The sequence below is a fragment of the Silene latifolia genome, chromosome Y (assembly GCF_048544455.1).
Source record: "Silene latifolia isolate original U9 population chromosome Y, ASM4854445v1, whole genome shotgun sequence".
Classification (NCBI taxonomy): domain Eukaryota; kingdom Viridiplantae; phylum Streptophyta; class Magnoliopsida; order Caryophyllales; family Caryophyllaceae; genus Silene; species Silene latifolia.
The window spans coordinates 374,401,175-374,419,117 of NC_133538.1; the positions used below are offsets into that span (position 1 = coordinate 374,401,175).

General features: G+C 35.9%; 1 long non-coding RNA gene across 2 annotated transcripts; it reads right to left on the bottom strand.

Annotated features, from left to right (window-relative positions):
• Window positions 1-5,173: 5,173 nt before the first annotated feature.
• Window positions 5,174-8,344, bottom strand: LOC141634057 (uncharacterized). 2 transcript variants are annotated; one of them, XR_012538800.1, is made up of 4 exons: window positions 8,105-8,344; window positions 7,826-8,006; window positions 7,546-7,716; window positions 5,174-5,686 (listed from the first exon to the last, which is right to left on the bottom strand). It is a non-coding gene; the product is annotated as an uncharacterized LOC141634057 (long non-coding RNA). The 2 variants fall into 2 exon arrangements; XR_012538799.1 differs by having other exon boundaries at window positions 7,826-8,344.
• Window positions 8,345-17,943: the final 9,599 nt, after the last annotated feature.

Sequence of the window (17,943 nt, forward strand, 5' to 3'; positions counted from 1 at the left end):
TACGACCCAAAAAACCACTTAAGCACACCACATTAGGCACTCACGACAGCCCAAAAACAGTCCACCCAACCACTATTACACGGCTGCCAACAACCTGCAAAACAATCACCAAAAATGTGCCAAGCATGGCCATGTCGAGACAACCTGCAAAAGCCGCTAAAATAGGACCCAGCCCAGGCCGTGACAGGCCACCCAACAACCACTATTTTGACCACCTAAACCGTGCAACAACAGTCCACACAACCCTTATTTTGACTGCTCAAAATAGAGGACAAACCGTCCCATATTACCCCAATTTTTACGCATACACAAAGTCCAAGAAGAGGCCATACTAAGACAACATTTGAGATAAGATTAAAACGGAAATTCTCATGTATAAAGCAAGCTTAAAAACAGTCCCGAATACCATATGAATCGTTCCAAAACAGTCTAAATTAAGAGCGCATAAAAACAACGCATTTCAAACATCATTTTGAGACGGAAATTACCATACAAATGAGAAAAACATAAAGAACCAAACTTCATCAAACAAGAGCATATAAAACGACACATAAGACGGACATTTCGACGTTTTTGTCGAGTAACCTATCACCGTTACTCGAAATCTCATTAATCTTCAAGTAGACGGTCCACAAAGCACGAGTCTTCCTCCGGGTCTTCACATCTTATATCTAGGACGAGAAATACGGGATATTTAAGCTCAAAACCAAAATTCCCATAAGACGGGCCATTTCGAAAACTCAACAAGGGTGCAACTTTCTTACCTAGAAAGATGAAGGACGGAAAGGGGGAGAGAATGGCCCAAGAATTAGCTAAAACCGTTAAGAAATGAAGGAGAAATCTAAGGTTGAAGGTTGAATGTCAATGGTGTTTCTATTGTTTGTTGTCACTGTGAGTGAATGGTCGAAATTAGAAAGATGAAGGGGGAGTGCCGGTTGAATAAAAGAGAGGGATGTGAGTGAGGAATTAAAAAAAGGATTAAATTAAGTGAGGTGTAAAAAGGTAGGTGGGTGTGTATATGTTGTCGATTTGTGATAGGTCGGGATTAATCTAGTCTCACATGTGAAAATGTGACGATCTTTTACTAGACGGAATTACATCTAAAGTCTACTATAACTTAAGACGGAAGTATTATTATAATTATCACTATTATTACTATCCGACTAAATATATATATTTTTATATAAATTAAGCTTTAAAAATATAGCTTTTATAAAAATCATGTTTAAAATAAAATTAATAAAATTAAATAATTTTAAATTTTAAAATAAAGTAATAGAATGTTAAATAAATTATAAATGTCAAAATGAGAAATTCACGGGTGTTACTCATCCCCCTTGTCTCAGACTGGATTGTCCGATTTTGTGCCGGGTCGGGTTGTTGCTGATGCTGCTCAGCGAAAGTGTGCCAGGTACTGGGATTTGTGCTCGACGGCTGGTTATGGTTTCCTACCCTTCTCCTTTTCTTCGCTAGGAGAGTTGGATACGGATGTTGTGACTTTGCTCAAGCGGATCCAGAAATTCTCTGTTTCTCAGGATGCAGGGGCTCGCGCATCCGCTTACATTTTACTAGACTTAGCTTTGTTATCGCTAAGTTATTGGGGGCCCAGAATAATAATAATAATAATAACAATAATAATAGTAATAACTAAATAAAAATAGTACTAATAATACTAATAGTAATAGTAATAATAGTACTAGTACTAATAATAATAATAGTAGTAATAATAGTAATAATAATAATAATAATAATAATAATAACAATAATAATAACAATAACAATAATAACAATAATAACAATAATAACAATAATAATAATAATAATAATAATAATAATAATAATAATAATAATAATTATAATAATAATAATAATAATAATAATAATAATAATACATGTCTCAGGATGCCACTTGCTAGGTGGTACCTCAGCTCCTAAGGTAGTTGAGGTAGAAGCCCTTCTAGAAAGGGAGAACTCGGTATGCACTAAGCTAGGTTCCCCAAATCTGGTTGAGCTTTCTATTTCTTCTCCTAGGATGCTGTAAAGCACTCAGAATGCAGTGAGCTAGGACAGGTTTCCTGTGTAGAGGCTACCAATTCTCAGGTGATCAGTGTGGCTCCTCGCTATCAGGAAATTTCTTTTGTTGCAGTTTCACTTCAATTGCCTTCCTCACCAAATAAGTTCAGTATTTTGGCTACTACCTCTGAAGAACCTACTTTAGAGGAAGGTAAAATAGAGGTGATCCCCCGGCTCCAAATATTCCATGATTATCTCTACTTGGAATATTAGGGGTTTTAATAAGCTGGTCAAGCAATTAGAGGTTATTAATTTTCTTAAGCATAATAAAGTTGATATTCTTGGTCTCCTTGAAACTAGGGTGAAGCTTAATAAATCTCATAGAGTGTTGAGAAATAAGTTCAGCAAATACAGTAGCTTTTGTAACTATAATATGCACTATAATGGTAGCATTTGGCTCCTTTAGGATACTTCTACTACCAAAATTACTGTTCTGCAGGAACATGCTCAGGTTGTGCATTGCCTTATCCAGCATTTTGCTTCAGGCAGGACTTTCCACTTTTCTGTAGTTTATGGCAGCAATTGTCCTATTGGTAGAAGGGATCTCTGGAATAGTATGATCCATCACTCTCACCAGGTTGGCCCTTAGATGGTGATGGGTGATTTCAATATTATTAGATATGCTCATGAGAAGATCAGTAACACTTCACCTGACCTTATGGACATGACTGATTTTAACTTTTGCTTAGTTGGCTATGAACTGGATGATATGCAAGGTACTGGTAATGACTTCACTTGGTTTAATAAACAGGATGTTGGCACTAGGGTCTACTCCAAGTTAGACAGAGTTCTGATAAATGTTGATTGGCTTCTTTCATTTACTCAAATCACTGCTCAATTTTTACCACCTGGTATCTCTGATCGCTGCCCTGTTGTTGTTTCTTTCTTTGATGATCCTATGCCTAAGAATCAATTTAAGTTCCTTAATTGCTGGATTGATCACCCTGACTTTAAGGCTAAGGTTGCCTAGGCTTGGCCATTTAACACTATTGGGAACTCCTGTAGACACCTCAAAGTTGTCTACTAGCCTTACGGGTACCCGATGATGAGGCTCAAATTAAATGACTAAATAAAAAATGACAATGTTATAATTATCGGCTCTTTACGCTTATTTTCCCATAAATTACTTAAAATGGCCTAAAACTACCCAAAAGCCTTTATTCCCATTCAAACTACTTTGATCCATTGCATATTTTTCACATTCAAATGAAAATTGATACTGTTATATTATTGGGCCAAAACCAACACAAAGAAGTATTATGGGCATCAAGCCGAGAGATTTGGACAAGGCTTAAGTGAAGGCCTATAACTTTCACGTTGGGCTCACTCATATTCAAAGGCGGTGGGACAATCATGGTCCAAGCAAATAAAATCAAAGAACAAGTACTCCTTGTTTTAGAAGAATCCATCACTTGAGGAAAGCAAATCAAATTACTAATGGGATAAGAATTAACAAGTTTGTTTATCATGGTTATGGATGAGTTGTCACTAATGTCCCTGTAGAATATGCGGCAAAAACAGATACTTTAGGAAATAGGAGGTCAAACTCTATCATGTATGAACTCCAAGTCTCGGTCAAATTCCAAGCTACGGATTTGTATAAATATGACTCCATCATATCTTCAGAAAGGGGGGACATACGCATTGACGAGAGGCAGACAACAATATTCTCAACAGACAAGAATAGGGAGAGCACGACAGAAACATAAAAACCAGCGACACAAATTATAATACCCTTACCAGATCCATAAATTCTACTCTCTAATATACCGTCTCAAATATTCTATCCCAATTTCAAATAAAACCACTCACATTCAATAAAATTGTCCCAGTTCCGTATAAGTGCATAAGAGTCAATAATTTACGACAAAGTCGGAATTCATTCATAGTCAATATCCACATAGGCCTGAGGGTACCGGATTCAAATAAGTTTCTTCTTTACTCGTTTTTATTTAAATCTTTTATTTTACCTTTTATTTATTTTCTCTATTTATTGTATTAACTAACCTATTAATTTGTCCTTTAAATAATTGTATAAACTTTGTTTCTAACCTTCTTTTCTTTATCTTAATTTTGTCAAATATATAATATTATAAATAAATAGTAGAGGCCGTCAGTTTGATGGGTGATCCGGGTGCCTAACACCTTCCCTGACCGTACCTTTACCCCCGAATCCGCAATCTTTAGTTCAGACCGAAATGACGGATCAGTCCCCCATATCAGGGATCAAAAGGGGCCTTTTTTCCGTTAACTTATTTTTGTATGTTTTTATAAAACCTACTGGCGACTCCACCTATTTATTTATATTTTCAAAAAGGAGATTTTTTCAGGGATCTCACAGTGGCGACTCCGCTGGGGACTTAATAAGCGGGTAAGATTTGAATTTTATTTGTAATATTATATAATTTGACAAAAAAAAAAAGAATAGTTGATAAGCGTAATTTAACTTTACTGCAAATTAATTTGATTATCGTACAACTGAGTATATAAAAAAATTTAAAAGTACCCCGTATGAAACTAACCTTTCTAACAACACAAATTTGTTTTTTAATGGATATGTCTTGGATTAATGGCTTGTACATGCGTCAGAGTTGGTAAGGTCAATTACTCCGTATAAAACACGTATGCTAATTAATCTGCCTAATTGTTGATGATAGTGTTTGCTCTTCGTATTTCTCATTTGCTCTTTATTTTATACATAATATGGTATTGTTATTTCCGTGCTTTATACTTTGTATATTATTTCAGACAAAAAAGACATAGGCTCTCCGTAAGCCAATATTATGTCATTCTAAGCTACCCTAATTCACCCTCGGTAAGTATGTTGTATACTTAGAAGGTCCATTCGACCGACTAGGCCTTACACATATTTTCCACCTCGTGACGTTGCGTTTTGGCAACTCGTCTGGTCCATATGATTGGGGGAGCACAAAAGCGAGAGATACCCTCGTGGTATTTTAATGTTGTGAGTACCCAATTTCTTACCCACAAACCTAACCATAGATCCCGTAAATCCTTTGTCTAGGTCATGTTTTATGTATGTCTCGTTTGTAAACATTGTGTCATGGCCACTAATTAACCTCATAGATGAAACAAAAAATGACAAAAAAAAATGACATTAGAAGCATGCATTGCCAGCACCCTACATTGATTGTTTATGTTGCGAATAGAGCTTGGTTAAAATTGATGTTTATGCACATTTATTTGCTCGTGTAGAACAGTAGGGTATATATGAAAGTCCAACTTTTACCTATTCTCATGCATACTTGCATCATCTGCATATGGCATTAGGTTCCTTCTGGCATCTGAGTATAGTTTTGCATCCCACATAGCCATAACTAATACAAAAGAAATAATACACACTGGTTGGTGTGTCCATAAGCTTCACATTTAATGAAAGTCCAGCATGTGCATTCCGTCTGTAAGAGCTAACACCCGCATCAGGTCGTGGAGGTCACAATAGGGTCTGATTTGCTTCTACATATAGTGTCATCCATAGGCTATCGTCATACTTGTCCTGCGTCTGTTTGCATATTACCATTCGATTCATCAGTACGGCATGCAATACTTACATCTACACAAATCACATCTTGCGTCAGTCGATGAGTTAGTCCTGTACAAAAAAAACAAAAAAAAAAGTAGTTGCATCAGTTCTATGTGGATCAAGCATTCAGTCCATTTAATCATTAGATGAATAAACATGCATCCTAGGCAGTGAGACTCATATACATAATTCTGAACAGTATAATAATAGCATAGCACAACAACTAAGGCTTTTTATTAAAAAAAATAGGTACTTGCATTCAGACCTCAAACAAAATAGTTTTCTAAAAGCTAAGATGTCATGATCTGGGATAGGGAGGAGTAAACATGACCCTAATTTTAATAGCCACTCTAGCTTGGGAACAAAAGAAGGGTACAAGACGACTAGACAATACCAACTCACATGTAGTTTCCATCAAAATTTGTTTAAATTAGGACGCTCCAAGTCCTTTCTCAGTTGCATATATATAAAAAAAACTAAGGTGAAGAACAATCATGTCAATAGAACAAGAAAATTCACTCTTATAGTCATATAATCTCATACGAGTGTTCCTGACATTACCTAAAAAAAACACTAGTTTACATAAGTGTCTAATTAAGATAGGACAATCCTAGTCCTTTTTTAGTAGCATAAGAAATGAAACAAAGAGCATATGTCATTTTTATTAGTCACTTGTTCTACTTTTTACCGTTTCAAGACTCTCAAATATTCAAAGAGAAAAATTATGATCTCAAATAGATACAACTACCAATGTTAAAAGTCTCGAAAATTCACAAGACAACAAAAATCCAGCCGGAGTTGTAATTTTATCCCGTGTAAAAAATCTCAAAAACTCAAAAGACAAAATAAAGTTCCAGTAAAAAAAAAGACAAAAAAAAAGTTCCAGTAAAAAAAAAGACAAAAAAAGCTCCAATGCAAGATGTTAGTCACTTTTTCATTTCTCAGACGAGTCAATTCCACAGTTACATTGTCTCCATACCTTTTGGGACGATCCTTTTATTCATTTAGGTGAGTGAGAGAGGCACACAGATCTCCACTGTCTTCTAACACCATAGGACCTTCTACTCCACTCCATCTATCACCCTCGTTTGGCATCTAAGAATTCGGTGGATGTACACTACACTTATACGGTCACAAAAGTATTTTATTTCTATAGTATTAGTTTTGGGTAATTAGCCGAGCTTGTTACTATAAAGAGGGCAAAACTCATTTTACAATATGAATCTCAAAATCCAAGTAAAAAAAAAAAAATTTGGCACAATCATGACCCATACTAGGTCGGAAGAGAAAAAAAAGAAGAAAACAGGCGTGCTAGCTAAGTGACAGCTGCGTGGCTGACACAGGAAAATACCTGAAGTAACAGGGGGCTATCAAAGTAACAAGGGGATACCACAAAACACAGAGTGGACTTACAAAAAGTTAACACTTAGACGACAACCCTGACAAAAAAAAAGTTATAAGGACTTACAAAGCAATGACGGTTCAATAGGCATAACACATAAAAAGCTAGGACCAGAGTACTATGTCCCTTGCCCATATCATGCTCAATAGCACGTTTTTAAAAAATATTAACGGGACTAGAAATGAGATGTGTCATGTGTCTGTGGTCTATCTTAGGAAAAGAATGCATTGTCGTAAGTACATTAGCATCTCGCATTATTAGCGACATAAGCACTCTTTGCATTATCAGCATACACTTCTTGTGTCATACAGTATATCATAAATTATTTGCATTAGTGTCGCAATCGCACAATCAGTTCAATCCTATTATCAAGCACACAACTTGATTCGTGAGACCAATAGAATTATCAGTTCAGTCGTATTATCAAGCACACAACTTGATTGATTGATGATATCAAAAGTAAAAATCAAGTGAAAAAGAGCACGAATCTGAAGTAAATGTCTCATAAAAAGACGGAAAAACTTACGATTTGAAGTGGAGCTTTGTACCAAGAATGCAAAATCGGGTAAAAAATCACGACTTGCAGGTTTGTTGATGCTCCGTTAAGGATGGCTAGGACGGCTCAAAGGATTCGACGATGCTCTTTATCAGTCAACTCGTCGCGAGGGCTCAGACGATGGCTATGACGGCACATTAACTGTCAGTTATGTCCCATATCAGGACGGTATGCATGAGATTAATGGAAAAGGTGAAGATAATCATTTAAAGAGTATTAATTTAAAATCAACCGACAAAAAAAGACACACCTACGAAGACCGTGCTCCTTCATCAGTCATCCGGTCACCAATCGGGGGCTCAAATTGCGGCACACCTCCGCTTATTTCACTCTATCTCAGGAGCTAGCAGAATCGACAATCGCCAGTGCTCCTTTATCAGTCAACTCGTCGTCATTCTATTGCTCAGACGATGGATACAACGGCGCAGTTGCTTTCGATCGTGTCCCATATCAGGATAGTACAATTGAACAATCATTTAAAGAGTATAAATTCGAAATCAATCGACGAAAATAGAAAGGAAGCATTTACTTCGACGATGCTCCGTCACCAGTTGTACGGTCGCCGATTGGGTATCAGGAGATCAAATGGGCGGCACCACTCAGCTGATTTCATCTCAGGATTGGTCGGATTGATTCAAAGTGATGGTTGATTGGAGGGGTTTGAAGAAAATCAATTAGTGAACAGAGCAAGGTAAAGTTTGATCGGCGGATGAATACAGGAAGTAAGATGAGATCTTGTTTTTCCTAAGCTTTCTTAGACTAGATTGTGGGCACGTCATTGTGTTTTGTTTTACTCATTAAAAAATGATCCGCTTTAATACCGGAAAATAGATTTGTCCACGTATTTCTTACTCGTCTTTCAATTAGGCGTGTTTAAGTGTGCGTCTTACTCGGTTTTAAACTCGCTCTTGTAAAATAAAATTTTACACCTCTCTATTTTAACGAAATAAAATTTTGAGATTTTCAAATTGAACTTATTTCGAAATAAAATTTTGAAAGTTATCCTGGTCGGCAGGCCCTGACATGCATTTGAGTTCTTAAAATAAAGTTTTCTGAGCTTACCCTTTTTGCGAAATAAAATTTTGCAATTTTCAAATTTATCGGTCGGCGGGCCATGACACGCATCTAAGTTTGTAAAATAAAATTTTACGATCTTATCCATCCTTTTTCAAAATAAAATTTTGAATCCTTTGGTCGGCCGGCCCTGACATGCATCTGAGTTCTTAAAATAAAATTTCCTGAACTTATTCTTTTTGCGAAATAAAATTTTGCAATACTTTGGTCGGCAAGCCCTGACATGCATTTAAGTTCTTAAAATAAAATTTTCTGAACTTGCTTTTTTTTGCAAAATAAAATTTTGCAATTTTCAAACTTATTGGTCGGCGGGCCCTGACACGCATCTTAGTTTGTAAAATAAAATTTTACATTCTATCCTTTTTCAAAATAAAATTTTGAATTCCTTGCTCGGCAGGCCCTGCAATGCTTCTGAGTTCTTAAAATAAATTTTCTGAACTTCCTTTTTGCGAAATAAAATTTTGCAAATCCTAGTTTGTAAAATCAAATTTTACATTCTAATCCCTTTTTCAAAATAAAATTTTGAATTTCTCGGTCGGCGGGCCCTGACACGCATTCTAGCTTGTGAAATCAGATTTTGCAGGTTCAGTCTTATGCGAAACAAAGTTTTGCTCTACCAGATCCAGACCAGCTAAACAAAGTTTAGCTATACCAGATTCAAGACAAGCTAAACAAAGTTTGGCTTTACTAGATTCCAGACCGGCGAAACAAAGTTTTGCCATACCAGTTTCCAGATTGGAGAAACAACGTTTTACCAGCTCCATTCCAGTTTGACAAAACAAAGTTTTGTCATGCCAGTACCAGATCAGCTAAACAAAGTTTGGCTATACCAGTGAAACAAAGTTTCACTATGACAGTATCAAACCAACGAAACAAAGTTTCATTGCACCAGTTCCAGCTTTATTCCAGATTAGTAAAACAAAGTTTTGCTAAGCAAGTTCCAGATTCCAGCTACTAGAGACAAGTAAAATAAGAGGCCCAGGTACGTTTCTTATCCTTTATCTGTCCCGACCGAACTACTTTGACCTTCGTCTTACTTAGACTCGGTCAAAGTGGGGGCTTCTGTAGACACCTCAAAGTTGTCTACTAGCCTTACGGGTACCCGATAATGAGGCTCAAATTAAATGACTAAATGAAAAATGACAATGTTATAATTATCGGCTCTTTACGCTTATTTTCCCATAAATTACTTAAAATGGCCTAAAACTACCCAAAACCCTTATTCCCATTCAAACTACTTTGATCCATTGCATATTTTTCACATTCAAATGAAAATTGATACTGTTATATTATGGGTCGTGCTAAAAATCGTCAACACTTTTACTAATTATCGTCGACAATTAACACATCTTTCCAATATTGCCCCTATTAACCCCATTTGTCTCTCTCTAATCTTTCTAAAAAAAGATGGTTTTTTGGAAAAAAAATCGTATTCAAGAGATATGTTTACGTTTCAAGTTTATGATTTGACGAACGGATTAGCGATTATCGATCCACGCACCCAAAACTAATTTAAGACGGAAATAAATAATTTTTAAAAAAAAAAAAAATTGTTTAAAAAGTGTCGGGATGAAGAAATTTTTCGTCAGACCAAGGTCCGGACAAAGAAATTTTTCGTCCAGACCAAGGTCCAGACGGAAAATATTTTCGTCCAGACCCGGGTCCAGACGAAAAATATTTTCCGTCTGGACCTGGGTGTGGACGAAAAATATATTTGTCTGGACGAAAAATTTCTTTGTCCTGACCTTGGTCTGGACGAAAATGTTTTTCGTCCGGATTTTTTTTTTTAAAAAAAAAAATCATTTTCTGACTTAGATTAATTTTTGGTGCGGTAATCGATAATCGCTAATCCGTTCTAACAATAACGATTCTACTCTAAACTACCTAAATCTACTAACTAATTACAAATTTTTTAAAAATTAAACTAGTTTAGATTACTTGTCGTCGATTTCTTGATTTTGCTAACGGAATTGAAGCGGTGGTGACGGAAATGTCGTACTTGAAAAAAGTGTTAATATGTGGGAGCTTTAGAGTGAGGGGTAGATTAGGAAAGTCATTACAAATTATCGACGATAATTAGTAATGTGTCGACGATCTTTAGCAGGCAGGTATATTATTGGCCCAAAACCAACACAAAGAAGAAGTATTATGGGCATCAAGCCGAGAGATTTGGACAAGGCTTAAGTGAAGGTCTACAACTTTCACGTTGGGCTCACTCATATTCAAAGGCGGTGGGACAATCATGGTCCAAGCAAATAAAATCAAAGAACAAGTAAGCCTTGTTTTAGAAGAATCCATCACTTGAGGAAAGCAAATCAAATTACTAATGGGATAAGAATTAACAAGTTGTGTAAATTGATAAACAGTATCAATCTAATCACTCTTTTTCATAATCAGTACCAACAAAAAATTTAATTTGTAAATAGTACCAACTTAATTCCTCCGATCAATAAGTAGTACCAAGACACCTGAAAGTGCCACTTAACTTTAAAATTTGAAATTTTCCGTCAATTGTTTTGATTATATTACCATTCTACCCTTCTTTTTATGTTATTATAGAACATCACCTGCCTTTCCATTGTTGCATTTTTCATTTTCTTGCTTCTCTGCCACTTCCTCCACTCTTACACAATTATTTATAAGAATAAATTGAACAAACTAATAAACATTCCGGCATTCCTCCATCCCTTGAGAGCACGATGAGCACCAGAATCAGTTCGATTGAGTTGAGTGAGTTTGTAACACCCGCAAATTTCCCATTTTGACATTTAAAATTTATTAAACCGTTTAGTCACTTTATTATATATTTTTGAATCATTCAATTTAATTAATTTTATGTCAAAACACGATTTTTATAAACGTATTATATAAAGGCTCATTTTTATAAAAATATGTATTATTAAATTATACTCTTGAGGCATAATTTATATAAGAATAGATGTATACATATTTTGGTCGGACAATAATAATAGTGACAGTAATAATATTAGTTTTCGTCTTAAGTTAATATAGACTCAAGACATTATTCCGTCTAGCTATAGACCGTCACATTTTCATATGTGAGACTATTTTTAATCTCGACCAATCAAAGGTTGACAACACTCATAGCTACCCTCTTACACTCTACTTTTAAATAATTCTATTATTATTATTATTATTATTATTATTATTATTATTATTATTATTATTATTATTATTATTATTATTATTATTATTATTATTATTATTATTATTATTATTATTATTATTATTATTATTATTATTATTATTATTATTATTGTGTTGCATTACCTCGTCCCCACCCGTCACTTCCCTTTTCCCTTTTCGAACTCACCAGCAACAACAACAATCAACAGAGCCCCAAATCACCATTTTTCCGTCGACATTCAACCTCAGATCCCGACCCATTTCTCGACCAAATTCCGTAATTTTTGTACCACTCTCTTCCCCTTTCCTTCCTCCTTCTTTCAAGGTAAGAAAGTCTCCTTTTTGTAGTGGTTTCGTCTTTCGTCGTCTTATAAAAGTGTTGCCTTTTAGCTTCTTCATTTCGTTTTCTTGCCCTTTTATGAAGGATTCGAAGACCCGGTGTGAGGCCCGTGCCTTGTGGACCATTTATTCGAAGAATGAGGAGCGTTTAAGGTAACGGTGATAGGTTACTCGACAAAGTGTCGAAATTTCGCCCCTTTTTCTCGGTTTTTCACTCTTTTCTGTCTTAAAGTTTAAACCTTTATGCCTTTCTCATGTGTATGGTTGATTATGTGAGTTAGTAGGCATTTTTACATATGTGTTTGACATGGTCATTAATTGTTACTTTGGTTGAGGTTAAATCTAGTATACTTCGGCAGTGATGGAATTTTTCATTTCTTGTGTGTTACGAGCATGACAGTTTGCGTGTGTTCTTTTTCATCTATGTGATTGATTGGTGTTGCCCGATTTCCTTTAAAGATTTCAGCATAGGGGATCTGTAACTCGTGGGGGTGCTGTAAATGAATGCTGAAGATCCCTTCATTGTTTTTCTCTCTTTAAAGTGTTTATAATCAGCCATTGGTTCAGGTAGATTAAATAAATTGTCTGAACTTGTTCTTCATGTGAGTGCCTAAGGTTTTGGGGTTAGTTTTTAAGGAATTTGTGTTTTGTGAAGTTCTGGAGCCCTGCATTATATATAAAATCACATGATTACTTTAACTATTGACACCTCTAAAGTTGTTGTTTGAATTATTTTGGTCTTGCTTGAAAAATGTAACACCCCCATTTATTTAGGAGCCTTTAGCTAGACATTCCCAAATAAATAGGACTGTTACCATCTCGGTTTCCCGAGGTAGTAGATAACAAAGTCCAACTCACCAAAGTACTTTAAATAAAAACTTTAATGATTACATATGTTTTACAATTTTAATCAACTAAAACTTAATATAAAAATAAATACAACTCGCAGCGGAAAATAAATAAGTGGTATAACTATATATGTGATCTAGACTTCATCTAAGGTTCCATGCTTGGCTCTCATCCCCAATGCTCCCAAGTCGGCTAATCTTTGGTACCACAACTGCTCCCATAAAACGGTTCACCGCAGTGTTCACGAATACACAACAACCGCAAGGTTGAGTAGGAATAAAACTAAACAACAAGAACATACAATTATCAATCCAATTCAATTTACTTTCATTGCACAACCCCCTGACAACGTGCTCCTTTCCTTTACTTAGCACAACTCCCTTAACAACGTGCTCATATTACTTTGGTACCCCTCCCTTAACAACGTACCGCAAAATGTAATAGTACCCCTCCCTCACAACGTACATATTACCATCACCCCAGTGTACAAACTCCCTCAACAACGTACAACTGACTGTCGCACAGCTTTTATAACAACCACATTCCAATCAACGATAACAGTTCACTTCACCTCATCAATATAATCAACACAAATCAACATAAGTCACCCTTCCAACCATTACGATATTATCAACCAACATATACAATATGAATCTCCCTTCCAACAATTACGATTATATCAACCAACAAAATTCACATACGATCAATTCACTTTAACGTAAGTAATCCACCATATCAAACATAGATAATTAAAAGTCGAGTTGAGTAGGATTATCCCTACCTGGCAAGCAAGCACTCCAATTACGCAATCCAATAATTAAAGCGAACAAATCCGATTATAAACTCTTCACAATTTCCGTCACCTATATAATAATAAGAATTACAACAATTATAATTACTAACTTATTTATCATTTATTTATGATAATTAAAACCCGATTTAACTACGAACCCGACTCACCCGAGCTAATTAAATAATTAAAACCCGTCACACTACAAACACATACCACCTTAACATGGTTTATAAACCATGACCAACACCTCTCTTAAAACCCACCAAAACCGACACCACAAGCCACCACAGCCACCACCCAACCTCAACACCCCTAGCCTGCAACCCCACGCACCCAACTCACCCTTAACCGCCAGCTACACCACCACCAACAACCCACAAACCCACGCCCTATCTCACGACACCAACCGCAACACCCACCTGACACCCCATAAAACACGCCTCCAACCACCACCTAACGCCACCTTCACCGCCACCTACAACCACCAATCCACTCCCCTATCCTCCCTCGACAAGAACCACCCAAAAACCCCTAACCTGGACCACCAACAACCCCAAAATCCCCCAAAACCGCCTGCCCGCACAACACACTCCTCCCCGTTTTCCGTCACCACCGCACAAACCACCATCCCTGACCACCCCAACACCACCAATACGACCGCCCCCTGCCGACAATACCAACCACCCAAACCCCAGGTCAAGACGTGTCCAATTAGTGGGTCAATTAACCATCCCAATTACCCACAACCAACCCGTATAACCCTTCTCGCCCCCACCTTTAGGCGCCTGCCACCGCCACCCTAGGCCTTCCCAGACACCACCAATACACCCATTCCAACCCTTGCAACCCCACGAACTACCTCCCAAAGTTTCGTCTCATTCCGTCAAGGTTTGGGTCAGTTTCTAAGCGTCTTAAGATCGTCTGACATTCAAATTTGTATAAGAAAATAAAACGAGATTAAAAGTTATTACCTATTAATTACCGCTTGCTAATTCCGTCTCCAAAAGCTCTTTATTCTTCTTTTTAATTTGTGAATTATATTTTCAGATTTATCATGGTATTTATAGTGTAAGATTTAGAGAATACGAGGTCAATTAGGAAACTATTATGACTTACCTTATTCTAATTAGTATAGAAATTGCTATTACAACTATATTATTATTATTATTATTATTATTATTATTATTATTATTATTATTATTATTATTATTATTATTATTATTATTATTATTATTATTATTATTATTATTATTATTATTACTACATATATTACTATTACCACAAGTAGGATTCTCTTATTTTATCTTTACTAATTTATTATCGCCATAACTTATTATTAGTATCAATATAATTATTATCTTTATATATTTATTATTTCCATATTATATTATAAATTCCCGACTTGCTTTACTTAATTTATTATTCAACCAACGTTTTATTTGTAATTATTATTAGAAATGCTTTTAACTAATTATTAAATTTCATAAATTATTAATAATCAAAATACGGGGTATTACAGTCTTCCCCCCTTAAAATGAACTTCGTCCCGAAGTTCGCCTACGACTACTATCACAATACTACGCATCATTCAACATAATCAAATATAAAATAAACTAATTATTAAACTCACTTAATTATTATAAAATCGTATCATACTTATTAGAATGTATCACAAAACTAATTTCCAAAACATAAGAATGTATTGTAAGAATAAACTTAAAATATGAGGTATTACATTCTACCCCCCTAAAAATAAACTTCGTCCCGAAGTTTCGGAACTACTTTATTAAACTACTAATAACTAAAATATTTATATAAATGGTGAGAGTCTAATCATCTCACTAACTAGTTACCCTTCTCCCCATTTCCTTGCACGGTACTGGCTGTGCCAAAAGTCTTTCCACCGTTGCTCTGATTACCCCCATTGCCCTGTCTATTGTTGTAGCTCCTATGGGTACTCCATTGTCCCGGATACCTATTGCTCCCAACACTTGGTCCTGGAGTTCGATAGCCCCCTTGATTACCTCCTTTATTATCATTCCTAGGTGCACTCCTACACTCAAAAGCTCGGTGACCTAACTTGTTGCAATTGTAACATCTCCACCCAAAGGCTGCACCAGAATGCTGACTCCAACCACTACCACCCAAGCTCACTCCACTCCCATAACTAGGTCCTCCAACAGAAAATTGTTTAGGTTGAGTATAGTTTTGCTTCTTACTACCCCACTCCCTCCCTCACTTGGTGTCTCACTCTTCCTCTTTTCCCCCTTCACCTTCTTCTCTTCCTGTAACATATCCGCAATCCTTTCTGCGTGCCCAGCTCTCTGATAAACATCCTCCATATTACTTGGCTGACCAGCTGCAAGCCTCTTCTTAATGGTTGTTGTCAACCCCTTCTCAAACCTTAATGCTAACATCTCCTCACTGAAGTTCAAATCAGACACATATTCCGCTAACTCCATAAACCTATTGTGATAACTCTCTCTCACATCTCTTCACATTTTGAAAGAATCAAACTCAGCTCTCATCTTACTCCTAATATGTTCTGGTACAAACACAGCCCTCATAGTCTCCTTAAAACCTTTCCAAGTGATAAAAGGTTCATCACTCTCCCTCCAAGCTTCCCTTAAAACTTCCTTACTACGATTCCACCATAAACCCGCTTTTCCTCTCAAATAGTAAGCAGCTTGATCTACTTGCAACTCCGCAGAACATCCTAGCAACTCAAAAAGGTTATCAAATTCCCTATGCCAATCCCCAAGTAAAGATGGTTCTCCTAAGCCGTCATATTTTGTCGGGTTGTGCCTTGCAATGCTAGCACTCATCTTTGCCGGATCCTGAACTGACCCCTTAGCCTTCAATGCCGCAGTTAGAGCCTCATTCATAGCTATCAAACGGTCAATCTCCTCTTGGGACATGGTAGAGGGTGTAGGTGTGGATCTCTTTGGCGGCATGGTTCTATAAAAGGTAGAACAAGGCAACGTAAGTTTCTATCCGAGGTAAGATGGCTCAACATTTTAAACATTCTATACTTGCAAAGATAAGGTGTGGTCAATTCTACCCATTAGGTCCCCCGTATCCACTCATATCTCTCAACTAACATAGGTTAAGATTTGATAAAACATTTACACTAATTTTTTTTTTTTTGTAAAACTTGTGTTTTCGGAAATTAAGGTCAAGCTGTAACTTTCAAAATTCACCATTAATTAACCGTTACATTCCACGTTTAGTTTTCATATTCTCCAGAGAATATAAAGAGTTTTTAAAGAATGAGAAAAAGAATCAAGTCCAAATCTCGAATAATCAATTTATAAAGATTTTTACAATTCAGTGGGTCGAAACAAAAACTGATCAGCAAAAAGTCACAAATTTAGGTCAACTTGTAAATATCACTATTAATTGTCAAAATTTCACCTTACAACGTGGCTTAATAATTTGAAACCATATTTGAATCCTTCAAACAGTGGAGTTGGAATTAGGTAAAAATATTAAGTACAAAGTAAATGAGAGATTTTACAAAATCGTTTGTCGAAAACTTAACTGTACAGGAATATTCCGACCCCTGTCCACTAAAATATTTATTTCTCCCAACCCATAAAACTTTTAAACATGAGACCAACGGCATTAGTAAGCTAACTCACTGGGTTATCACTCATAAAACTATCAACCTTGTATGATAAACGGAGGTGAAATGGAAACTAAATCAAATAGGGGTAAAATTAGACGAAATAAAGTTCAGCTCTAGGTTCCTTTTTACTAGGTCACAAGTCCTTATTAACACCCTCCTACTTCTATATCAACACAATTTGGTCAATAAAATTTCATACACAATTATTATCTATTCTAAAGCATTAATATCACAAATTAAATCATTCAATAATATTCTAAATAGCATGGTTTCGGGCTTCACATAACCGCATATCGCTAGACATGATACTACTATAATCATCCAATCAAATAATCAATACAAATTTGACAATTACTTTCATGCTCGTGATCATAACAATTCAATATCAAATCCTTATTTCATCCATCCCGTCCTCCTTAAAATCAAGGTTACGTCCCGTAACATTGGTTATCATCAATACATATCCAATCAATAAAACAATACACCTTCAAGTCAACAATGAATTCTAAGAAATATTCAATATTTATTTTAATTTTCC